At 43.4% G+C, this 25,979-nt stretch overlaps 1 protein-coding gene across 4 annotated transcripts in view; it reads right to left on the bottom strand.

Annotated features, from left to right (window-relative positions):
* COL11A1 (collagen type XI alpha 1 chain) overlaps nt 1-25,979 on the bottom strand; it is a 272,666-nt gene that overhangs the window by 239,885 nt on the left and 6,802 nt on the right. The window lies entirely within an intron of this gene.

The following is a 25,979-nucleotide window of genomic DNA, read 5'->3' as shown; positions in this document are numbered from 1 at the left end:
GTTTAGCAAGGGAAAAAAAAACATGAAAAACAAGAATAGCAAGGAAGAAAGAAGAAAAAAAAGGGGGGGAGTCCAAATTTGACAAAAAACCCTTAAGTTTAAGAAATTTCTCATGTTAAAGTGGATGATTAATCAGGATGATCATATTTCCACAAAATGGTATAGGAGCTCTCTGATGGTTGCCTCGACACATCCCCCCATTATTAGGCAAATTTCCCTCCAAAAGGTGGTCGCTCCCTCACAGATTGAGCTAGCCTTTATAGCATGGTTTTCTTTATTAATAATTTAAGACGCTCACTGTCCCACCCTGTCTCTATGAGATCTTCTTGGCTTTGTTCAGTCCTGGAAAGTTTTGGAAATGTGTAGAACTGTACCTTCTCTTAAAACAAACAAACAAACCCTTTGTCAGAAAGGCATTGAGGTATTATTACCATAATCCAATTAAGGATTTTATTTTCAAAGAGGGAAAAGGTAATTGGAATTGAGGAATCAGTTTTCTTTACATAAATCAATTGTTTCACAATCTCTAGTTCTTAATTACAGGCTTCTCAGAAGTTCTTTGGCTTTTCTTTCAGCTGGTAAAAATTCTTTTTGCACATTCTTTTTGTTTAACCCCAAACACATTTTTTTTCTTTGATCTTTTTCTTCTGGAGTTCCCCTGAATTTTCCCTGATTCTTAGAAAGAAGATACTCAGCTTGTGCCACAACTTTTTAATGTATTGGATGAACCAGTAATCCACTAGCTTTTGAGGTGACTAAAGCTCTACCTCTCACACACGTCTCTGAGGAAAAATATCTCTGAGGGCCATTCCGCACTCGTTCAAAATTGCACAATGGTTGCAAATTGAAATTGCTACTGTTTTGCTGTTATGCACAACGTCGTTGACAATCTGCAACACTCCTGAAACCGATCCGCAAAAAGCGCTTCGTTGTAGCGCTTTCAGGGAAATCCCAAAAAGTGGATTCACCCTCCGGAAAGCGCTACACTCTTGCAACCAAATTGCAACACTAGCGGGAAAGTTCTGTGCGTTACCATTGTTGCGGTTTCTGCAAAGTCCCTCCCCCTAGCTCTCTCCTCTGATCTTCCAGCGAAGCGATCGCCATTTTATTTTCTCGGAGCGAGCGGAGATCAACGCACTGGCGAGCCTTCGTTTACCCAGCGAGGCTTCCCTGGCTGCAGTCCCTCTACAGAGCTGTTGAAAGTCAACAAAGCACCAAGCAACACACAGCCCCGTTAGCTGGTTTATTTTCCCTTTATTTTTCACTCTATTTTCGGGCGAAAATCGTGCCAGTTCGGGGGGGGGGGTAATTTTTTTTTCACTCGGGGGGAGCGTGGCAATGATGAAACGGCAGCTCAAACACCACCTGCTAGCTAGATGGGTCTCTCCGTTGCAACGAATCAACGCAGATTCGTTGCAATGGGTGTGTGTGGGTTTTTTTAAATCTTCTTTAAAGGGAAAGGGGCTTTTTGGGAGCATGATAACAGCCGCCCATTGGCTGCTTGACGGCCAGGGGCGGGACAAAGCTCGGCAATATCACTTCCTGGCTAGCGATTTTTGCTGAGACCAGAAACCTGTGGGAAATGATAGAAACGCAACTGGATTCCACTACAAAGGCAGGTATGCATAATGACGAATTCCACTATTTAAACTGGCGTTTTTTCATTCCGCAACCAATTTGCTACATAGATCCTGGTGCGGAATGGCCCTGAGTTTCCCTTACAACAAGGCAGGGTATTCCCTCTCTTCCTTAGAAAGATTCTCCTATAACTTTGGCCTAATTTGGGAGTAAACACCTGACCATTCAAACTCTCACTGCCAAGTAACTGCCCATGTTATGCAGACACTCTGCGGATTAGCTGTCAGGGGTAGTCAACCTGTGGTCCTCCAGATGTCCATGGACTACAATTCCCATGAGCCCCTGCCAGCAAATGCTGGCAGGGGCTCATGGGAATTGTAGTCCATGGACATCTGGAGGACCATAGGTTGACTACCCCTGCACTGGAGTTTCTCCTCAGAGAAGATTATCAGCAAAGAATCAAATCAGAAGTAACTGCAAATCAGACTCACTTCCCTCCATAGCCAGTATAACAACTACTCAGATGTGGCTTGCCAATCACAGGTTTCAGAGCAGCCTGTAGCACTGGCTCTTTCTGTCTAGTGAGGATTTTTAATTCCTCACTGACAGCTGATGTTGTTTCAGCACTTATTTCCTAAGTGCTGCCCATCACAAGCTCCTTTGTAATTTTTTGAGTATGCCAGCTTCATTGAACTTCATTAAACTATAGTGACCTTGAACTCTGGCAGCATATCAGGGACACAGAGCAGTAAGAAGCCTGTGCATCAAAAGGTCCACTGTTTCTAGGTTTGCCTCTGCTGCAATCTCTCTATACACCTATATTTTGCTGAAAGCTGTATTTAGATCAAAACAATGTCAGCCACTTTGAGATATAAAAGAATGCTGCACAAGGTATCTGTGTAGAACCAAGCCCCTCATGGGGCTCAGAAAGGGGAAACAACCATATCACCAAAAAAAGAGACAACAGGCAGAATTTTCTGAATCAGCACCTGCGTTTCCTTAGGCAAGAGGAGTGGGTGTGTCACCTCAAAACAGCCAAATCCAGGGGAAGGAAGCATGTATACAGGTGTTAGAATTGTGTTGTGGTTAGAATGTCAGACTAGGATTAGAATGCCAGACTAGGAACTATATTTTACTGTCCACTCAGCCATGAAGATTGCTGAGTGTTCTTGGGCTGCTTACATATTGTCAGCCTCACCTAACTCACGGGGTTGTTGCAAGGACAAAATGGAGGAGGGGAAAAGCATGTGCATAGACTTGAACTCCTTGAAGGGAAAGCTGGAATAGAATGCTACCATAAGATTTAGGCTGGGCTTCCACTTTTCTGACAGGAGCAGTGAACTCCTTCCCCCGGCTCCTGTTTCTTTTTGCCAGTGTGTGTGTGTGTGTGTATGTGTGTGTGTGGGGGGAACAACTAATGTTTTAAAATGCTATCAATGATGGTTCTGGGGAAAACTCAGAAGTCACATTAATCCACTCTAGGAATCCCCAGACACTCTAAGGTTTTACTATCATTCTGATAGTAGAGAAGTGCCAAGTGCTGTGCAAGGAAATAACCTATCAAAATGCAGTCCTCTCAGTCTTCCCTCTTTTCTCCCATTTGCAAAGATGCAATGCAACAGACAGGCAGTGTGAATGCCTTGTTACTGAAAGCCGATTCTGTGCAAAGAGCAGGAAAAGAATTCACTTCAAGAGCCAATCAGAGATGGAGGGGGTGGTGAGGTGGAGTACAACAGAAAAGTTGGCTGTGGAGTGTGCAAGATGTGACTTTGCCTAGCATATTTCTGTTTGGGCTTTCTGATCTTTTGGAGAATGCCTAGATTCCAGGAAAGATGAGGAGAAAAGTTAACACAAATTCCACAGGACTTAATGCAGCATTTGGAAAGGAGACTTACTTTTAAACAAACACCGAGGAAGTTTGAAGAACTAGCAGATTGTGGCCAAAGATCATCACGCCTTTATGACCACCTAGCATAATATTTAAGAGGTTCAAAGAAGACCTCCAGTGGTGGTGGGAAATTGTCCCTACAGGAGCTGAGGCAAGGAATATAGTGCTGGTGTGGGTAGCATATAGTATACAATCCATATAGTATACAAAGGTGCTTGATTGTGATCCTTCCAAAAAGATTGTGTCATATCATAATGCGGGGGGTGGAGCGTGGCATTACTATCTAGAGGAAAATAAGCATTTAACTGAGGATTTCCCCCCCTCTGTTATTAGGTTTATGATTACTCACAATGGCATGGAAGTAGTTTTCCACAATTAAAGCTATTTTTATTCTCACATAGAGGGAAAAAACCGAATAATAAGGATGACTAATTTACTGAGAAGCCTCAGTCAGAAACCAATTATTATACATAAATCTAATTGGTAGGAATCTAAAAGTGATCTAAGACAAACCACTACACAACAGGGCTCCATGGCATCTTTCACCCTACTTGATCGTTATCCTTACGGTTCTCTGTGATGGCTCCCTTTGCTAAAATTTGTCACTTGCCACTGACACTTCAGCATTCATGCCTCATTACTTCCCAAATGGATTGTCACAAAACTCTTCTTTAAACATTTAAGATCCTCTCTTAAACTTCTGGCATTATTTATATCTTAATTTGTCAGCCAGGGCTGGCTCCTAAATCAACTAAAATAACTACAATTAAATAGAGATAACTTAAGACATTAAAAAGGAGAAGTGGGTGTGTGATGTGGCCAGAACAAGCAGGGCTACAACAAACTGGACTTTAGACCGGCTGATGGCAAATGCCATTTTGGGCATTTGCTGGTAGGGGCTCATGGGAATTGTAGTCCATGGACATCTGGATACAGGGTACCCAGGTACAGAGGAGAGCGACGAAGATGATCTGGGGCCAAGGGACCAAGCCCTATGAAGATAGGTTGAGGGACTTGGGAGTGTTCAGCCTGGAGAAAAGGAGGTTGAGAGGGGACGATAGCCCTCTTTAAGTATTTGAAAGGTTGTCACTTGGAGGAGGGCAGGATGCTGTTTCCGTTGGCTGCAGAGGAGAGGACGCGCAGTAATGGGTTTAAACTTCAAGTACAACAATATAGGCTTGATATCAGGAAAAAGTTTTTCACAGTCAGAGTAGTTCAGCAGTGGAATAGGCTGCCTAAGGAGGTGGTGAGCTCCCCCTCACTGGCAGTCTTCAAGCAAAGGTTGGATACACACTTTTCTCGGATGCTTTAGGATGCTTTGGGCTGATCCTGAGTTGAGCAGGGGGTTGGACTAGATGGCCTGTATTGCCCCTTCCAACTCTATGATTCCATGATTCTATGATTCTAAAGATGTCAACCCATAGAAGCAACCCTTCCATTCACATGACACCAAGGCTCCCACTCACATACCCCATTTTACTCATCATCATATATTCTGTCATATATCTTGACTCCCTATTCGCTGATCTGGAAATATTTTTATTCGACTTTTATTCACACAAGAGGTCTTCAAAGCAGCTAAGCATTACAAGAATACTAAAAAAGAATAATCAAATCAATGAACACAACAATTAAGAAACAGCATAAAACACTTGGGATAGACAGCAAACTGACAGAAAACCTAAGCTGTAAATAAATACTCAGTCTTCACTGAGTAACTACATTTCTTCAAAAGTAAAGCCTCAAATGCATTGGTGAAATGATAAAATCATGGCCTGTCACCTAAAAATTAACACAAAAGGAGCTTGATGAACCGCTCTGGCTTACACACTACAGAAAACACAAACTGCATCTGGCATCACCACCTTGAATACTGTGTGACAGTCCCATGAGTTGCAGATTCTCCTGGGTGCCTAATTCAGCTTATAGCTAAGATACAACAGAGAAAGGGGCTTCAGCTTCCCTATCCATCCACCCACATAAACCCATCTTTTTGACAGGAAACACTAAGGGGGGTATCTATTTCTCTGTTGGGAGAAAGTATACAAATGAGTTTCCTTAACAGGCCAAACAGGATATTCCTGAAACCACCACAGGTCAGACCTCCCTGGCCACTGGGGTATGGAGTTGTCAGATCCAGGTTATTGTTATTGTCATTATTATATTTTTATTTCTAATCTGCCTTTCCCCAGGGCTCAGGGCAGATAACATTTTTAAAACAATAAAATAATTCAATAAAACATTGTAACATATTTTATATAAAATAATTATATATAATATACACTATATCCTTATCCATTGCTGTTCCTCTATATATTTCTGAAACAGCCTAGGTGGTGGGACGTGTCTAGCTGTCCAAGTTGAATAGGGCCAATCAGTGTGCAGCCAGCTTTGCCCTGATTGGCCCTGCCCCTGCAGCTCCCTACCTCCATCCCTGGACTCTAGCCTCTTTGCTCTCAGACGCCTCAGTGCCTGGAGCCAGCAGCAGGTGAAGGGAGAGGCCCTGAGCAAAGGATTGTGGTGGAGGGCCTCCTAATGAGGGCCTCTTGGCCTGCTGGGCTGGGCCTGCTGACAAGGGCCTACTGGCCTGCTGATTGCTTGTTAAGGACTGCTAAGGAGCTAACTAGCTGACTGCTAAGGAGTTCTGTCAGCCCTGCTAACAAGCTGACCAGCCCCCACCTGCCCCACTTGATCTGGTTGCTAGCTGCCGCCCAAGGCCACCTTAAGCTGCCTGGCCAAGGGCCAGGGGAGGGGACCCTTTCAAGGAACGGGCTTTGGAGCTAGTTTTTATATAATACATAATAGATCCCTTAATTCCACGGCCTTATGGTGGGAGGATTGTGATAGGTCTACATTTCAGATTCTGATACAAATTTGGCTCATGTTTTGAACAGGGAGGCTGGATTTTTACACTGTTTTAGGTCTCACCCATATACTCGGTGGAACAGCTCTGTCTTTCAGACCGTGCATAATTGTCCAAGGCCTTGCAGGGCCCTGATCTCCCGAAGGAGAGCAGGCCTACTGGTCAACAGCAGTGTTACCTCTTTGGTGGTGGTTTACCCTGAGCAAATTCTGTACATGGTCTCAAATTGGTTTGAAGCTGAATTGGGTGGGAGGGGGTATAATTTTTGTACCCTGCACGATTTAATCAATTAAAACTAGCTCCCATCCCAGGCAGGAAAAGAAAGAGATGCACACAAAGCTGAAAGTTGTCTTTTTAAAACGTCAACAGTGTCTGGAGAGAAGCCAACTTAGAGAACCCCTTCTTACCTTCTGCATGGACATGTAAAGATATATGTGCCTTGAGGGGACACACATACATACACATTCAGAACAAGAACTGGGGAAGTTCCCATCACCAGTTACCTGACAGACCTCTGCTACTGTGTTGTACTGCCTTTGTGTTAACTTGTATTTGGGGCTGTAAATGTTTAAACCAGGGGTAGTCAAACTGTGGCCCTCCAGATGTCCATGGACTACAATTCCCATGAGCCCCTGCCAGCATTCACTGGCAGGGGCTCATGGGAATTGTAGTCCATGGACATCTGGAGGACCGCAGTTTGACTACCCCTGGTTTAAATGGTAAAGTGAATGGCAGAAGGGTGGTTGCAGCAAGAAACAAAACAATATTCTATTCAAATGGTTTCATACAATTAATTTTCAAGGGCTTTTTGTTCTCTTCTTCCCAGTTCTGTGGCTGCTTGCTCACCTTACTCTCTTCCTCCATTCCAAAACTCCATTCAGACTCTATACTTGCTCATCTTTTGAGGTTCTTTCCACAACTATCAAAAACCACTGGGCCTCATCTAAGAACTTCGGAGACGGGCACCAATTTTTTCCTCATGGAGTTCTCCAAAGGGGAAAATGCAACCTATCCAAGGCACTAGCAGCTCTTCCATTCTTCTAGACTGTATATATGGGAACACAAACCCACTTCTATTTCATGTACAATACCAAGCTAAATTTTAGGGGGGAAATTTAGGTAAGATTTAGGTGGAAAGTCACCGTGATAACAACACAAATTGGAAAAGTACACTCACAAGGTGATCCTGCAAGCCATGCTATTCTTAATTGAATATGTATCAGGGAAATCCAGAGGGAGAGAATTCTGAAACTAAACATGAGTTTTAAAATTTCACCTGGGTAAAAAGTGGCTATGAATTACCGCAACTGCCACTGATGAAGCAGCGGGCTGGCTGAGCATTGGGGTGGAGCGAGCCAGCAGGAGAGAGAGAGGTGCAGGCATGAGGCGCCTTTATAAGGCATCTTGTGCATGGGTCAGCCTCTTTCTCCTGCAGAAGCTGAGCACGCAGTTCCCCGACCCAGCCACCCTGTTTATTGTTGATGTTAAAGTTTATTGTTAAGGCCTGAGATAATACTATTACAGGTTGTAGTTGTAATGGTCATATATGATAAAAGAATTGTCACAGCTGCGGGAGGGCAAGGGGATGGAGCCTGATTAGGGATGGGAGTTTGGATAGGGAACAAAAGGTTTCTCCAATTAAGGAGCCTTGCTTAAAGGCAGTAGATTTGGGTGGGCCAACCCAGCTGGGAAGAGGAAATGGGGTGGGCAGAAGGAGGTTTATGCCTTCTGAAGCACACCACGGATTACTATGCTGGATGGATACCCAGCGAAATTACAATATGAAAAAAGGAAGAAAGGTTCAAAACATAAACAGAGAAAAGCAGAACCTTTCCAAGGCAATTGTTACAATAAATTTTATATATTGATAATTTTTTAAGGACCAACCGAAACGGTTTCTAGATATACTCCGTTTTCACAATTTTTCTTCAGTGGTTGATTCCTTATACTCTTATCAAGCAATTTTTATGTATATAAATAGGCCACAGGCTCTGTGAAGTATTGTGGGGAATGTCAGTCAAAAAATGTTTTTTTGTGTCGGGAATGTTTTTGGAAAGGATGGATACCCAGCAGCAAGAAGTCCCATGGACCAGCTGGGGACTGGAACGGGTTCCCCAGGGTGCCACTGGGGCAAGTGAGATGGGTCCATGACCTAGTTAAGGTAGCAGGCTCCCTCTCCCCTTGCTGGCCAACCTATTATTGTTGAATAAGAGGTGTGGCCTGTTTTCCGAAAAGAAACAAGCGTGAGCCCATATACCAGCCTGCAAGTCAATCAGGGTTATTAACAAAGCATGCACAAAAAGTAATGCTGAAATATAGTGCAAAGCTAAGAGGAAGGATTGAGAAAGACCAAGCAGGGATACTCTTACCACAAGGAACACCTTTATAAAGCCTAGCCTAATGGGACCTGCTTTGCTACTGAACTAATGAAATGGGGCAGTTATCCACAGAACTCTGAGAGGGACTCAGAGGATTCTTGCCAGAACAAATTCCTTAATAGAAGCAGCTAGACACAGCCATTTCCTGACTACTAGCTTTTCTGCCTAGCTATTCTTTTGCCAGGGGGTTGGGCATTGTTTGGAGAAAGATGTCTGTTACTAAAGCTTCTCTGTGCCACTTTGATACAGGAGAAAATGAACAAAGGAAAGAAACAACTTTACTATCTAGTTTACTACACAGTTATTATTTTGTCAGGATGTTGGGTAGCTCTATGCAAGTTCTATCATAAACAACAGATATTCACAGTTTCCAGCCCATCTGGCATAAACTCATTCTCAATGAACTCTCTCCATCTCTTTCCCTCTCTCTCTGCCATCAAATCCCAGCTGATTTATGGTGACCCTGAAGGTTTTCAAGACAAGAGATGTTTAGAGGTGGTTGGCCATTGCCTGAACAGTCTATCAGTTACACATATGGAACATTAAGCAATTATGGACATTTCTGCCCTCTGAAGGGAGGGAAAAATCTATGATGAAACAAATGTCTTTCCTATCCCAACAGAATTTTTGTGGAGTCCATGGGGAGGGGGTAGATATCAACTTGTAGCTCACAGGAAATTTAAAACTAAAAAAAAAATGAAAATTGTGGCATGAAACGATATCAAAGCAGACAGGAAAGGAGAAATTTTATTAATGGAATTACCCCATTTGCATTTTGCTATTTCCATAGGATAAATTCATGTTATGATCTCATTTTAACAATTTAAAAGTTGTGACTTGTCTGACACTGTCCAGTGAATTTTATGGGTCAGCAAAGATTTGAACCTAGATCCTCTGGAACAGGGCTGACAACCTTCAGGTGACGGCTTGAGATCTCCCACTAATAATTTGGATCTCCAAGCAACAGAACTTTCACCTGGTAAAAATGGCTGCTATGGAAAGTGGACTCTATGGCATCATATCCCCATTGAAGTCCCCCATCCCCAAACCCCACGGGTTATTGAATAAACATATGGAGCAGATCCATCATGGCTTCTCTTATATGCTTATGACAGCATATTATACCTGAAAGGCTAGCAAAACACTAAAATAAATCCTTACTCGAGCCACAAAACTGTCCATCCTATTTCATTTGTCTATACACCACAGTATACTCAGTGTGCTCAAGAAACTACATTCACAATCATAAAGGTCTGATTAGCCTTTCAGAATTAAAAAAGGAGAAAACAGTTATGGAATATTGACAGCTAACTTAGGTGAAAGAACCTATGGCAAATATATAGCTGAAAAGAGGGATAATTTTCCTCCTTTGAGTAAATACTGCACTAAAATTATCATGCAAAGTACTTCAACGGCTTTATTGTTTTTTCCCATTCTTGCACATCATAAAGCTACATAAAGCTTTGCTGTCAGTGGCAGAAAACCTGGAACAATCCTGTGTAACTTCGCATGCAGTCAGTCTGAAGGCCAGACTGAAAAAATGCCAAGCTTGTGGTTAACTCTAATATAAACTAGTGGAAGCTCTAAAGATCTATGTTCCAGGTCTTCCTTAATCATCATAGATTTTATAGAGTTCCTTCCATCTGGAAACAGCATTTCAGAAATGAAAAATAAACTATATTTTTACTACTGTGGGTTTCAAACTGTGTTCAAGAAAACCCTGGAATTCCTTGGAAGACTGTCAAGCGTTCTTCACTGAAAAAGTAAGCAGCAGAAGACAACCATTTCCACAAGACAATTTTCCCACCATTACCAGTCTACCATATGTCATGTGCAACTACAGAGGAGACACTGGTATACTTTAGAGAAGATGCTCAGTTCATCTAAGTCTGAAGTACTTGACGGACCTGTGTGAACTAATCATATAACTTCAACCTCCAAAAGCCACAGAAGCACATGGGGTAGAAAGATTCCCTGAATGTGGAACATATGAAAAAAGGATTTTAATATTCCATTAGCATTTGTCTCAGAGCACATAATCACATCCTTTAGAGTTAAATAAGAGTCCAGAAACACCTTAAACAAAATTGTACAGGGTATAAGTTTCATGAGTCAAAGCTCACTTGGTCTTTAGGGTACTATTGAATTTGAATTTTATCTCACTACTATAGGCTAACATGGTCTCCCACTGAAACATCATTCTTTCAGACTTTCTGTGGGAATAGAATGAATGTAAGTAAAATGGAAAGCATAACCAAAATAAGGAAACTCAAATTCTCATATACATCCTTATCCATTGTTCCTCTTAATATTTATTAAACAGCCTGGGGGGTGGAACGTGTCCGGGGTGTCCAAACTAGAATAGAGCCAATCAGGGTGAAGCCAGCAAAGCTGGCCGCACCCTGATTGGCCCTGCCCCTACAGTTCCTGCCCTCCTTCCCTGGATGCTAGCCACTTTGCTCTCAGATGCCTGAGAGCGACACACAGAGAGCCCTGCCAAACTGCAAACAAGCCCTGATTATCTGCTATGGCTCCTGCTGCCAGAGAGAGAGAGAGACAGAGAGACAGAGAGACAGAGAGAGAGAGAGATCTGCACCTGCCGGTGTCCCCTGGGTCCTAGCACCCATTGTATTCCTGGTTGCAATGGGCTTTCTTGCTAGAATGTGTGTATACACACACTTTATATTTAATTTTAAACAATGAAACCAGAGTGCAGATAAAAATGATCATAGAATCATAATTGGAAGGGGCCTTATGGGTCATCTAGTCCAATCCCCATCTCAATGCAGGATCGGCCCTGACAAAAGCTCATCCAGTTATTGCTTGAAGGTTGCTAGTAAGGGGGATCTCACCACTCCACTGGGTAGCCAATTCTACCCATAATTTAAACCCATTATTGTGAGTCTTGTCCTATGCTTCCAACAGGAATGGCTTCCTGTCCTCCTCCAACATCTTTTCAAATAAGGAGAAGGAGAAGGAGAAGGAGAAGGAGAAGGAGAAGGAGAAGGAGAAGGAGAAGGAGAAGGAGAAGGAGAAGGAGAAGGAGAAGGAGAAGGAGAAGGAGGAGAAAAAGAAGAGTTGGTTCTTATATGCCACTTTCCCCTACCCGAAGGAGGCTCAAAGCGACTTACAGTCGCCTTCTCATTCCTCTCCCCACAACAGACACCCTGAGGCTGAGAGAGCACTGATATCACTGCTCGGTCAGAACAGTTTTATCAGTGCCGTGGCAAGCACAAGCTGGCTGCATGTGGGGGAGCGCAGAATCAAACCTGGCTTGCCAGATTAGAAGTCCGCACTCCTAACCACTACACCAAACTGGCTCATCCTCACTCCAAAGACAGCCATCATCCTCACTCTAACTTCCTCTTCTCCAAAATGAACATTGCTAAATCCTTCAACCTTACCTTGTAGAACTCCAGACCCTGATCATTCTCATCACTTTCTTCTATACCCACTCAAATCTGACCACATACTTTTTAAAATGAGACCTCCAGAACTGCATGCACTTCTTGTGTCCTGACCAACGTGATGTACAGCAGAACTATGACATCTTGAGGCTTGAGTGTTACGCCTACGCTGATCAATACCTAGACCACATTAGCCCTTTTTTTCTACTGCATCACACTGACAACTCATATTTAGCTTACAGTCCATCCATACCCCAAGATTGTGTCCATACACACACTGCTATCCAGAAATGTATCCCCTATCCAGTATGAATGCTTCTCATTTTTGGTACCCCGACATAGAATTCTGCATTTATCTTTGCTAAATTGCGTCTTGCTCACATTGGCCCACTTTTCCATTATGTTCAAATCTCATTGAATTGTATCTCTATTTCCTGGAGTGGTTGCTATTCCTCCCAATTTTATGTCATCTGCAAATTTAATGTATAGTCTCTCCATCACATCCTCCAGATTATTTATAAAAAATACTGAGAAGTGGTGAGCCTAGAAGGAAGCCTTGTGGCACCTCACTGGGCACTTTCCTCAAATCAGGTAATATGTCATTGACAACTACTCTTTGGGTGTGGTTCTCCAACCAGGTCCCCATCCACCTAACTATCCTAGAGTCCAGTCTGTAATCTTCCAGTTTACCCATCAGAACGTCATGGAGAATTCTGTCAAAAGTTTTACTGAAATCCAGGTAGACAGTGTTGATGGTGTTCCCACAATCCAATAAGGTCATCAGATGCTCAAAGAAGAAAATAAGATTGATTTGGCAAGGCCTTTTGGGGACAAAGCTGTACTGACCTCCACAGATCACCATGTTGTTCTTCAGACTGATCTCTTTAAAAACTGTCCCAGTTTTTTTTCTTCAGGACATAAGTCAGACTGACTAGAATCTTGGGACATCCTTTCTGAAAACATTTACCCCCTATAGTTGTGTGGGCCCACCCAGCCTCTAAAAGGTCTTGAAGATGATGGACAAAGGCTATTTAGAAAGTTCATTGAGCACTCTCAGATGCACACTATCTGGCCCAAGGATCTCATTCAGTACAGCTAATAACTCTCAACAATTCTCTGTCCATGTCAATCAACAGTCCAGATACTATGCCTTGCCTACTACTATCTCCAGACAAGCCTGTTTTCTTGGTTCCAGAGTTCCTCACTGTTTCCACACTGGAGGCTTCACACTGGGCTGCAGGCTGGAGTTTGAGTTGGGGCACATTACCTAACCTCTTCCTGCTCCTGCAAGGGGGAGGATTTGGTGTGGTGTACCTCATCTGTCCCAGATTTGTGCTCCCACATGGGAGCCAGAGCAGCAAAGTTCCCAGTGGGGTGCCTTCATAGCCAAAAGGTTGAAAAAGTCCGGCCTAGGCAATCCCAGTATGACTGCAGATATGGAGGGGCAACAGCAGCAGTGGGATCAGAGAAAATCAAGAAAAGGAAGAGGAAGAGAAACAGTGTGAGGGGATGGGATTTTCCACAACCCTATACATCTCATGCCTTGTGGCGCAATGAGCCTCTTGTGGCGCAGAGTGGTAAGGCAGGCGTCTGAAAGCTTTGCCCATGAGGCTGGGAGTTCAAACCCAGCAGCCGGCTCAAGGTTGACTCAGCCTTCCATCCTTCCGAGGTCGGTAAAATGAGTACCCAGCTTGCTGGGGGGTAAACGGTAATGACTGGGGAAGGCACTGGCAAACCACCCCGTATTGAGTCTGCCATGAAAACGCTGGAGGGCGTCACCCCAAGGGTCAGACATGACTCGGTGCTTGCACAGGGGAAACCTTTACCTTATACATCTCATGGTTCACCAGCTTGCCTCTGTAACCATTAGTGCCTCTAAGAGGCACTAAGGGAGGAGCGCTGTCTGGGACACACGTCTGGTACCCGGACTTTGTTTCCAGTGTAGTCGGCCAATCCGCGCACACCCATCGCTCCGGCTGCCCGCCTGCCCAGAAGCCTGCCCGGCTGCTGCTGCAAGCCTTGGGAGAGCTTTCTCCTGCCCTCCCACTTCCTCCCACCCATTGTGGGTGTGGATTATGACCCATGCATATGTGGTTCACACAGACACAAACACAATACTTGTACTGGCATAAAACAAGCTAGGTGTAAGGGAGGCAGAAATAGAATAATCATAATGCACTAGTCTTTTTAGATTTAAAAGCTGTAGCCAATAAATCAACCATAATAAAAGTGACATTAGCATCCTTATCGCTCAGTAGAAATTGACAGATCAGTTGTTTGGTGATTTCTCCATTTAAGTATAAGGGGTATGCCATGCCTTTCCTGGACCATGTACAAAGGGCAATCAAGTAAAATATGTTGAATAGTGTCAGGTACATTTGGGTCACAAGGTTTTAGTCTATTTTCAGAAGGAATCTTAGCAAATCTCCCTTGTAACACTTTGGATGGGAAAGCATTGAGTCGTGTGAGCATAAACGGTCTACAGTAAAAGGGCTTTGCCAAGTTATAGAAATAAACCGGCATTACCCCATGCGGCACTTGGAGACCAAGAACAGAGGGAGAACAAATTCCCAGCATGTGTGGCTCCCAGAAGCATGACAAGGGCAGCACAGAGTAGAACTTGTGATCTGAACACTATGATTCTATTAATACAGCCCAAGTTTTTGCATTAACTTTTTAGCAGTTGCATCGGACTGCTGGTTCATGTCTGTGATCAGTTTTTAGCTGAAATGTATATATGTTTATTTAATATATTTCTTAAAATATTTCCTTCCCACATTTGGCTGATTTGGATCCTTTGGTAGAAAGACTTTGTGTACAATCACACTCAAAAAAAGACTTAAATAATCAAAGGGCTATTCCCTTAATGCCAACACCATATTCAAATTGATGTCTAAAAATGGAGAGGTGAGCTGTCCCAGTGACAGATCTAACAGTATCAATAGGGATGAGTGTTCCCACCCAAGTTCTAAACAAAGATTGTCCTCCAGAGTAACTAAAGCAATATCAGTTCTAAAACCCAGTTCTCAAGCTAAACTGATAAGGGCCCAAGACCCCTGGAGCTGCTCTGCCACCACATGGTCCATCTCTTTCTCTACAAAAAGTAAACTGGAGACTGGACTATAGCTGGCTAACTCAAACCTAGCCAATGAAGGCTGAGGGAGAGTCCTCTTAGTCAGTGAGGCATTCACTGTTTTAATTAATGGATCCACTATATTTTCCAGACAAGCATGGACCATGAGCACAAGTGGTATCTCTCACCTTCCCACACACCAGGGACCCTATTTTATTATGTCTAATTTTTATATCCTGGTTGGTGACTGACGGACTGATTGACTGACTAATCTTGTGACCATTTTTTTGGCAAGATCAATTTGAATTTATTTTAAAAAAATGGATACACAGCTGCATATAACCCCTCAGGGATTAGATCTGGTCTCTCTCTCTATATCACATACTTAGTGATGGAGAAAGGCTCACAGAAAAATAGAACTCCTACCTATTCCCCTTCATTTACCAGTTCAAGCTTGTTACAGGGCTTTACATCAAGCTAATGGCAGTTGTGTCAAACTGATAACATTAGGTTCATCAAGCCAAATTTCACATCAGCAAGCCAAAGTCACCTGTTCCTCATATAACAAATCAGTTATTATAGTCAATGGCCTTAGAAGGATGCAATTCTGCTTAGCATTGGCCTGCTAAATACTTTTCACGCGTACTCCTGCCATGCCAGGTCTCCCCATCCTATATTTGTGTCTTTGATTTTTCCCCCCCAATAAAATATGTTTTCTGGGTATCCGAGCCTGTCAAGATCACGTTTAAGCCTGACTCTCTTCTTCAGATTTAAGTATTTCAAACAGCTTTGTCTCACCTGCAAATCTGACAAGCATCTAAGACATTTCTAAAAACAACTGAACAGCACAGAATCCCTATAGCACTCTCCTCAATACCCCCTCCAGGATTATGTGAAGCTTTCTAATGAACATTTGTGAGGCAGAGTTAACTAGTCCATGTAATTTTAATACTGTGCCCAGTCCACATTTAACTATCTTCTCCACATTATCAAATTCTCTGTGAAACACTTTGCTGAAAGCAAGATACTCTATATCCACAGCACTCTTATAATCTACCAAACTAACCACTTTATGAGAGAGAGAGATTAGGGCCAAATTCATAATTAGATATTGTACTATGGTTATAGCAATAGTTCACATAATCACATCATGGATTGTCTTGTACACAGAGGAAATCCAGTTGTGAATGACTGCTGTAATCCAATGATTGTGTAATATTCAATTAGGTGTGGGTACAACAAAGGCTCTTCTGGGATGATCTATATTCTTAATAAATCACAGCTGATATCCGTGTTCCTTTAAAGTGGGGCAAAGGCGGCCAAATACGCACCAGGTCCAGGAGGGTATTATTTTCAATCAATATAAGTATTTCTGCCTATAAGGCAGATCTAAAACACTTTTCTACAGACAGTGAAAAAGCCAGCCAGACTGTTTTGCTAATAAATTAGCTATGTTTAAATGTCTTCATATGATCACAGCTGCTTAAATACTTCAAAAAGCATTCCATTTCTAAATGGCTGTTTGATTCCTTCTTTCCTAAAAAGCCTAATCTTTTGTTTTTCATGATGTTCAAACTATCAGAGTTTTTCTACTAGTTTGTTGAGATCAGGGGGCGGGGAAAGCAGCTATAGAGAATGGGGAACCTTAAGCAGCTCTTTCGGGCACCCACAGTTCAAAGGATAGGAGCAGATTATACTACTTACAATTTCATAGTCTTGATACTACTCAAACAAAACCAGGCACCCATTGAACCTCATTAGAGAAGAAATCAGAACACTCTCTTCAGTCATGGCATAGCTCCTGCAGCCACCCAGTTCTAACTCGCTGGCACTGGCTTGTAGCCATATGTCCTAGATATGACACAAGAGTTCTTACAGACTGATTTCTGTCCAGATCTAGTGTTTGTATTGCAGGGGTCCAGTTTTATCAGATCCAAACAGTAGTCCCTTGAAGTGAGCAGTAATGTTTCCACTACTTAAAACAAAATAACAACCCTACTCTGGAAGACAGCTGAATAACTACCAAGTAGTCTTGTATGCCAATAAAGGTTTCTGAGTCTGAATCCATGTCAAATGGAATATCAAATGTACCACTGCCAAGCAAGGTAACTGATGGTGTGGTGTCTGTACAAAGGAGTGGGTTGTTTGGATCCACTCCAATGTGGTTTCAGGCACAGTTATGGGATTGATATGGCCTTAGTCACCCTGATGGATGAACTGTACCAGGAGATAATCAAGGGGAATATGGCCCTGGCAATTCTTGGGGCACCCTTGTAGATTTGATACCAACAATCAAGGTATCCTTCTTAACTGTGTTTTTTCTGGTTGGGACTGAGAAGGGATGTGCACCTGAATATAAGTAGCATTTTTCAGATTCAGGTTCCTGGGAGGGTATAAATAATGGAATTCTTGTTTATTCCAGTCCCAAATTCCAGTTTCAAATTTGGCAGCCATTGGTATTTGGAGTCCCCCCTGCAGATCAGTTATTTCCTATGGGGGATATATTGGAGGACTGGAGTGGCTGTTTTTTGAGCAAATAGCACCAAATGTTCAGTGAAAATGGTGGCACCTGTTCAATAAATAACCTCCAAGTTTCAAGTGAATTGAATTTGATCTCATGCTCTAGTTCAAAGGGCCTTGAACAAAATGCACCAGCCATCCTCTGTTGTTTCTAGGGGGGTGGGTGCAATTCCATGTTAAGAATAGCCAAACACACAAGAATAAGCAACTACTGGTCAAAAGCCTACCAATGTAAGCAGAACTAGTAAGTCCAACAACCAATTGCAAACCAGAGAATCCCAGCAGAATCACAGCAATGCAGAAAGTCTAACACATCCAATGTCATATGAGCGAATCCAAGTCAAACCAACTGAAGTAAGGGAAGGGATAGTATTTTCACCTCTGACCTATACCCTTCTAATAAGTTATGAAATTAATCTATTCTATTTCTGAAATATTACAAATAATGAGTTTTCAGGCCTGCTCTATCCCTTTAACAGTTTTAGTATGGAAATGGGCAGCTGGAGCCTTTCAGGACATGGAGGAACATATTATCTATTACAGCATCTATTAAAATTGTAGGACATTTTTCTCCAGGCAGCTAGAAATCCTAAATTATTATTATTATTATTGAATTTATTTCCCGCCACTCCCTTGCGGCTCGTGGCGGGTTACAACAGTATAAAAACCCCATAAAATACATTAAAACCAATTAACATGTCAATAGTTAATGACTACCTGGCAAGAGCGGCTAATCAACTACCCATTCCCCCCCTAGCAAGTGGAGAGGGGATACTGATGGTACTCATGTCTAATCCCAATCCTCAGGTCCTGGGGGGGGCGTAGATGTTAAGCCTGGTCTCAACCATAAACCTGGCGGAAGAGCTCCGTCTTGCAGGCCCTGCGGAACGATGGAAGGTCCCGCAGGGCCCGCAGCTCTCCCGGGAGCTCATTCCACCAGGCAGGGGCCAGGACCGAGAAGGCCCTGGCCTTGGTTGAGGCCAGGCGTGCTTCCCTAGGGCCGGGGACGATGTATTGATTTTGTATTGATTTTCCTGCTTCCTATTAGTGAGCCTTTTATAAACTTCCTCCTTCATCCTAGTATTGAGCTCTGTGCATCATGGCCAAAGCTGCACACAAGAACTTTGGGAAGAAATCTCATTTTCTTACTCCCTTCTGTTTTGCCTCCTTGCGTCCCAGTGGCAGTGCCAGTCATCTTGCTCCTTTCCTTCTCTCCTACTCACCAACCTTTTTCTGCTTACCTTTTCTGCTTTCCTTTTTACCTTTTTTGCCCCTACAATGCTATCTTTCCTGCTTCCACTATTTTAGTTTTTCAGTTTTTCTCTCCTCTCCCTGACACTTTGGAAGCTCAGAAATGTTGGTCAGTCCTGCACAACCCTGATAATGGCCACCAAGATTTCATAATGTAGTAAGATTTTGTCATAATGTAGTCTTGTGAGATTTTTCTTAAAGAAGCCAACACATAATTTAGAAGGGATTTTTAACAATGTGCATTTCATGTTTCTTTTCTGCATACATGAGGCTTAGAGAAAAATATCCCCTAACTGTACATGGACCCATTATATAGATTTTGATCCACATTCAGGCCATTATTCAGAATTAATGATTCCCTAACAGCATGTATCTGTTTCCTTCATCATATTCAACTGGCATTAAGAAGAAACGGTCCAGAACCTATTCTTAACTAATTTTAAGTTCAAACCAGACATAGAAGCACCAGTAGCTATCATGAGGGGAGCAGTTTCAACTGGAACCTGAGTATTACTGTTTGCAAATATCACTCCCTTCCCCTCTAAACTCCTATTTGTCTCACATGAGCAAATACACAAGTCCCACAAAAAAATTATTCCACACTAGTCTTCAAGTCCATTGCATTCAGGGATGCACTAATGAGGTAGAGGGGGCAGGGATAGGAGGCAGCCAGTCCACCTTCCCTCCCCACCACCCGGAAGAGGGCCCGTGCCTCTCACTGTGAGCCCCCAGAACTCTGGTGAGGGCCGTTGTAAGGCTTGAGAGGGTGGGTGGAGGCAGCGGGCAGTTTGTGCGTGCTCGATGTGAAGCCCAAGAGGGCTTTGGCCAGGTAGAGCACCTGGAGGTTAGTCCAATGGGTCTGTGCCAGGCTTATTGTGTCTCTCACCCTGCTGTTCCCAATTTTCCCTTCCCTGAGTTCTCCCTGTTTCCTCGCTTGTCTTGTATGCTCTGCCCCCCCCCACCCGTATGCATCCTCTAGGGCAGGATGTACCCCTCCAACTTCTCCCTCCCTCCCACCCCCTTGTATCTCCCCCTTTTCTTCCCTCTTTTCTGCTGGGGATGGTGCAGTGGCTTTTCTCAGTGTGGCGGCTCTCCCGGGTTTCATAGGCGGCCCTGCCTCCCTTGGAGGTGTCTCGGTGGCATTTGGCAAGTTTGAGGTGCAGATATCAATTATATCAAATATATAGTGGTACAGATATGAATTACTGGTCAAAGTTTGAATTTGGAGGTGAGTGGGCAGGTAGCTAATTACTTGGAATTTAGAAATGATTCTTATTTACCTAACCAAGGCAATCCTGGGTAGTTACCTGGAATTAAGTTTAGCTGACTAAAGTGAGACCTATATCTGAGTAAACATGCATACAATTGCACTGTAAAGCATTGTTTCTTTTATAGACATTCTATCTTGTTTTAATCGATACTCCCAAAGGTGAAATGCTGGTGCCAAGTTAAACTCCTGGAATGCATTTTCTTCATGATTGTATCTGAAAATATGGTAACCCAAGAATTGTTGAGCAGTGTAAGAAACGTGATGTGCTCTTTGCTAGTAAGATATGTGAATCATAGTTAAATGGGAAACATGGAGAATAAGAATGCAGAGCCTACACATATGCAGATACTCAAAGCAGAAGCTAATTTAATCCAAAATTGAAATTTTATGGTTTTCCCAAATTATTCTTAAAGACTTGTGCATGTTTTTTCAAGTGACAGTTACAAGTATAGGCAAACTAATGCACATGATCTTAAGATGTGCTCCCTCAACAACTATATGCACACTATCTACCAAATGCTTTCAGTTCTACTCGCAAATTATTATTATTATATTTAGAGTTCTGGACTTTTTAATTATTGGTTTATTTTAAAATTAATTCAATAGGGTAGGAAGGGGGTCTGTTTTTAGATAAAATACAAAATGCACATGCAGAAAGGCTGAACTCTGCCCTCTTTCATGACTTATCGTGATGCACTTTGCTGTCTGAAGCATCTTTTCTCCTAGCCCAGCTCATTTCCTTTATCATAGCCTAGGTGGGGGGAAATATTGAAAGAAACTGGAAGCAGAGAAGGTATATAATTTAGCTCTCATAACCAATTTTTATTTAAAACTACATACAAACACATTTTTTGTCACATGAATGGACAGAGTTCTGTAAACAACTAAGATCCCTGGTCACATGTAGCTTGGCCCTTTATTTCATTAACTAAAAATGACTGCCTGGTTCACTTACCAAAGCTAATAGCAGGTAGAACAGTAGTTTTGTCAGGAAAACAGCATAAGGAAATTGTTAAGCTCTTTGTCACTTAAAGTTAAGGAAAATTAAAGAAATCAAGAGATACCTGATTCTTGTCACTTTTTCTTCCCATCTTTCATATGGTTTGTCTGAATAAATCCAAATATTTAAATGGATTTCATCAACTTAACTTGCAGTTTGATCCAGACAGACAAAACAGTAGAGTTAATGGGCCTACAGCAAAAGTATTTTGCCACAATGCAACTACCTCAACTGTGGGGTTTTCAGCAGCAGCAGCAGCAAACTAGCCTAGCTCTCCAAAAATGGATAGCATAATGCCAATTTCCACTCTGACCTACTCAGTCTCACTTGCATTGAAACCTGTGACACATTTTCTATTGGCCAGGAAAGGAGGCGGATCAAATTTCCACATTTGTATTCCAAGATTCTGAATAAACACTGAGCAAGAGGTGGGAACTATATTATTCTTGGTCCTATATTTCTAGGAGTCTTGCATTATACTTTTTATCATGCTGAAGTAATTTCCTCAATTGTGCACTGCTAATATCTGTTTCTGAGCCTCTTGTGGCGCAGAGTGGTAAGCAGCAGAAATGCTGTATGAAGCTCTGAAGAGGCTAGGAGTTCGATCCCGGCAGCTGGCTCAAGGTTGACTCAGCCTTCCATCCTTCCGAGTTCGGTAAAATGAGTACCCAGCTTGCTGGGGGGTAAAACAGTAATGTCTGGGGAAGGCACTGGCAAGGCCACCCTGTATTAAGTCTGCCATTGAGTCTGCTGGAGAGCGTCACCCTAAAGGTCAGACATGACTCAGTGCTTGCACAGGGAATACCTTTACCTTTAATATCTGTTTCTAGATTTCTCCTGGATGTGTCCAGGTATCTCAGGGCCAAACTTGACATGACAGCATTTTCGTATCCCACCCCAATATGTTGCTGCAATATTAAAAAGATTTAACAATGCCATGAGGACCTAATCCTGATTATATCCACAGCATGATAAACTGAGGTGCTTTTATCCCCCTCTAGCAAAACAGCTGCATGCATGAACACATTCAATATAGCTGTGTGTGTGCAATGCCACACACTATTCACTTATACCACTCTAAAGAGAAAAACGCCTTAGTGTTCCTCAACACTGTAACATTTCCCCTAATTCGTATGAACTGCCTTTGTTCACTCAGACCTTTAAAATGGATTTCATCTCCTTGCCCTATTCCCTCCCCATCTTGTTTATATTTCTACTTTTAAGCTAATTTGAACTCAGGTCTTACTTCATCAAATCCAAAACACTGTCTTCTACACCACCAAGGTGGCTATAGTATGGTCCAGGAGGCAGCCCATCAGGAAGTAAAGAGAGAATACCAAAGACTGAAAGGGTGGCTTCAATAATGCTTTGAAAGTTGATTGGGTGGCTTAGATCCAAGGCCTAAAGTAGCCCTATAATACCACATTTCAGGCTTTATATTCTCATATATCCAACACTGGCTAAGTAACATCTATTTCCATGTTGAACGCATTTTCATTTTGGCATCCACTGAAACCTCAAGTCTTGTGCATATAAGAGGTTGCTTTTCTTTCTTCCTTTTTAACAACATGCACAATTATGTGCTGAAAGATCTTCCAACTGCCAGCTCCTGCTAGAATGTGAATAAGGTTAACAATTCCTATATTAACATGAGCAGTTTGCAAATGTTATGCTAATAAAGTCAATACTGTAATTATGATCAAGAGTTGCACGCATATCTGTGCTAGTCCAAACTCAGCAAATGGCTGATATTTATTTTTATTTTTGCCTTTAGAGCTAACCAGAAGAACACCAGCTTTGCAAAAGTTTACTTTCTTTATCAAAGCACAAGAGATGTCTCCTGCACTCCATTTAGTTCGTTTGTACCCTATTATCACTGAATAGCCAACCCAACAGTAAATTAATAAATGGTAAGAGGATTTCTTATGAAAAGAAACAGAGAACTACAGTGAGAAAATAAAGAAACTTTTAAATCATGCTGGCGGAGGGAAACCCTACTGTTTTGGATTGTACAAAACAAAAATCCAAGAGAGGCATAATTGTTCCACTCTGTTTTAGGTATCATTTCCCTTCAGCAATAAAGCCCTGGTTCTTTTCTTGGATTGCATTTTTTCCCCCCTGGAAGCAAGCTGGGGCAGATTGACCATTTAGAGCACCACTAGGCATTCTCTGGGTGAGAGGATGCTGTGAAGGAAAAGCAAGAGCAAAAGGAGAAGCCACTGACTGGTTTGTTGCAGCACAGCCTGGCTCCCCTCATGCTCAACCTTGATTTGGCTATGACAAAAGGGCACGTCCAACCAATGCTTCTTCCTGGAGCGCCCCAGGCTGGCCAGATCAAAGCTAAACAGCTGTCCCCAGCACGGAAGGCAGATGCTTCTCCTGTTGTTTCTGATGCAATCTGGGGCTGCTTGGCTTTGATGGCCCCCAGCAGCACAGTGGGAAGGAGCAGAAGGATGTGCCAGCAGGCAAGAATGTGCCGTTTTTAGAAGTGCCTCCAGTGTTGTTCTTGCAGAGAGGCATACTCTAACCAGAAGGATGAGAGAAGCCATTTCCATTTCTAAATGGAATTTATGTGATCGTGATCTGCATGCTAACAGTAAGTGGCTACTGTTCTTGGCAAAAAAGACAGAGAGGCAGAAATGTACCAATAAGCTCTGATTTTAAGCAGCAGCACTTATAGTGGGGTAGGAAAGGAGCTCTGCTGCTCCTCCCCCTTTCCTCACCTGCACCACCACTCAGGACTGGCTTAAGCCAGTGAGATTCCCTCAGCAGCATCTTCCTCTACCATTGATTGTGGAATGTGGAAGAGTAATTTCCCCTTGGAGAACACAGGATATATTTGAGCTGGTAGAGACATGGGAGAAAATGGACACCTGCTCTCACACTAAGCTGCCTTGGCAGAGTTCAAGGTAGACTGCAGAGAAAATGCCTGTCTCTGTAGCCTGCCTGGTTAGATCCAAAGTGGCAGCAACCCAAGAAAAGGCATATTCCTCTGACTGTAACTAGTTCAATGCATAACCAAGCCCAGTGATGGGGATTCAAACCAGCAAGGGTGTGGGTAGCCAACTAATGAAACTTGAGCCGTTTGTTACCCCTCACCAAATCAGCACTGCAGCCTACCCTAGGGTCAATGAAGGCTACAAAGGATGTGATGCCACACTGTGCAGATTTCAGGATGGCTGTCCAGGCAGGATGTATAGGAGGAGGCATGTACCCACCCCCACCACCTTCCCCACATTCCTACCAATGCTGAACTCCAGGCTAGAGATTCCCCCAATACACATTCCAACCACTGCTGCCAGGAACCAAGACTTGTAGCCCATGGGACTGGCACAGGAGACGGGCATTTTGGGAAACAAAAATATTGAGCTGCACTGCTCATGTTGCTGCTTGTATAACAGGATACAGAAGAGTTGCTGATAAACAAAATGAGGGTCCATGCTAATAATTTTTCCTCAAGACTGGTTTGGTTCCCTAGTAATATATGGAGACAACTGAAGGTCTCAGTGCCAAACAGGGCTTCTTGAGGGATGATGGTTGTTCCTGATTGTCACCTGTGGTAGAATAGCACCACTGACCTACAACTGCCACTCCATTTGGCCTCCCCAAGGAGTCTAACTGCCCAACGATCATCCATATTTTCAACTCATCTCCTAGCTTGCCTGATCCTTGGAGTACTTTCCCTCGCACTTATTCTTCAGTACACTGTCACCAGCTCGTCATTTTGGGAATTACCCACCAAGAGGGCTAGTAATCCCAGCTTCCCTTCTGCTTTGGCATTCTAAAGCTCTATCTTGTGCTTGCATCTTCCATTAATCATATTCTGGTTACCACATGGGCAGCTTGCCACCCCGTGACCTAGCACTAACAGCTGACTGCCTCCCTTCCCTGAAGCCCATTTTAAATAGGGTGTTTTAAATAGGGTGTTTTAAAAAGGGTGTTCTAACAGTGGGGTGTTCTAACAGTCGTTCAAAGAACGACTACCAGTATTTAAAGTAGCAACATATTTATTAAAAGGAGAAAGTCTACACACAAACTTTCTACACAGTAACAGACTAAGCAAAGAATGCAAAAAGAAGGTTCAAACATGCAATTCCCTTGTGCCTCACCCTAGCTAGTCTTGTTCTAAAGCAGGCTATTTAACTTAGATGTAAGAGTTTGCTAAAGGTTTTGCATTACCATGAAGTCTTTGCCTGTGCAGTCAACCTGTTGTCTACTCCAGTGGTCCCCAACCTTTTTCCGGCTGGGGACCGGCAGGGCAACTGCTGCACGGCGCAGCCCTAATTCCCTCTCCCCACCCCTCCCACAGTAAGAAGCTTCCCAGCCTGGAGAGGTTTTTTACTGCGGGGGGGGGGGCGAGGAGAGGGAACCGCGGCCCGGCGCCCTGGCCTTCGCAGCCCACCGCCCTGGCCTTCACGGCCCGGCACCGGGCCGCAAACTGCAGGTTGGGGACCACTGGTCTACTCCAGCAGTCCGCAACCTTTTTCTGGTTGCAGACCACTGCCAAGGGATGGAGGGAGAGGGCGACCCAGGGCCCACCCAGCGGGGCCGCAAATGCGCATGTGCGGCAGTTTCACACATGCGTGGACCTGCCGCGCATGTATGTTTGCAGCCCTGCCGGGGCACAAATGTGCACGTGCGATGACTCTGTGCATGCATGCATGTGCGAAACTGCCATGCGGGCGCATTTGTGCCCCCATCAGGCACAAACACACATGTGCAGCAGGTTCGTGCATGCACGTTTGCGCCGC

This window comes from Paroedura picta, chromosome 4, assembly GCF_049243985.1.
Source record: "Paroedura picta isolate Pp20150507F chromosome 4, Ppicta_v3.0, whole genome shotgun sequence".
Taxonomy (NCBI): domain Eukaryota; kingdom Metazoa; phylum Chordata; class Lepidosauria; order Squamata; family Gekkonidae; genus Paroedura; species Paroedura picta.
Note: the sequence above shows the minus strand (reverse complement) of the source record. Positions and strands in the feature narration are given on the sequence as shown.